The sequence below is a fragment of the Psammomys obesus genome, unplaced genomic scaffold (assembly GCF_907164565.1).
Source record: "Psammomys obesus unplaced genomic scaffold, mPsaObe1.curated_primary_1811, whole genome shotgun sequence".
In the NCBI taxonomy this organism is placed as follows: domain Eukaryota; kingdom Metazoa; phylum Chordata; class Mammalia; order Rodentia; family Muridae; genus Psammomys; species Psammomys obesus.
Window position 1 is genome coordinate 22,085,928 of NW_026596039.1, and position 806 is coordinate 22,086,733.

The 806-nt window shown below is 44.5% G+C and overlaps 1 protein-coding gene across 3 annotated transcripts in view; it reads left to right on the top strand.

Moving 5' to 3' along the window:
• The window catches only part of Uaca (uveal autoantigen with coiled-coil domains and ankyrin repeats), an 87,726-nt gene that overhangs the window by 37,517 nt on the left and 49,403 nt on the right, over positions 1-806 (top strand). The window lies entirely within an intron of this gene.

Consider the following 806-nt stretch of genomic DNA (forward strand, 5'->3'; position numbering starts at 1 on the left):
ATATATATATATATATATATATATATATATATATATATATATATATAAAATTTATTTATTTATTTATAGACAGAGTCTCACCATGAGGTTCGGGGGACCCAGAACTCAGAGATCTGCCTACTCCTGCTTCCTGAGTGCCGGGAATAAATTGCATGTGTAACCGTGCCTGCTGTGTGGGACAGGGGCCACGCATGTACCGTGGCACATGTGGCGCTCAGAGGACAGCTAGCAGGAGCCGTGTCTCTTCCACCGTTGGCTCCTGGGCTCAAGCTCAAGTTGTTGGGCTTGGCAGTAAGTATCCTTACTGTCGAACCATGGCTCTGGCCCCAAGTGCTTTTTCTTAAGGTACTTTTTTTAGTGTAGTTGAAAGTTTTGTTTGTATTTTTAGGCTTGAAGTGGGTGAGGTAGAGTATGCTATCTAGGGTAAACATTTCGAGTGGTTATTATTCAGTTTTATGTCTTGGAAGTGTGTCAGGGCAGGAAAAACTTTGGGATGACTGTGTGTAGTATAGACACATATGTATATAAGTGTGTGTTTAGTATATGTGCTTGTTTGCGTGGAATATGCATACACCTGTATATATGTGTGTGCGGTGCATTGTGTGGTGTGTGTGCAGGTGTGTGATGTGTGTGTGGCGTATGTGCATGGTGTGTGGTGCGTGTGCATGGTGCATGTGCATGGTGTGTGTGTGTGCATGGTGTGTGGTGTGTGTGTAGGTGTGTGGTGTGTATGCAAGTGAGTGGTGCATGTGCATGGTGTGTGTGTGTGCATGGTGCATGTGCATGGTGTGTGTGTGTGCATGGTG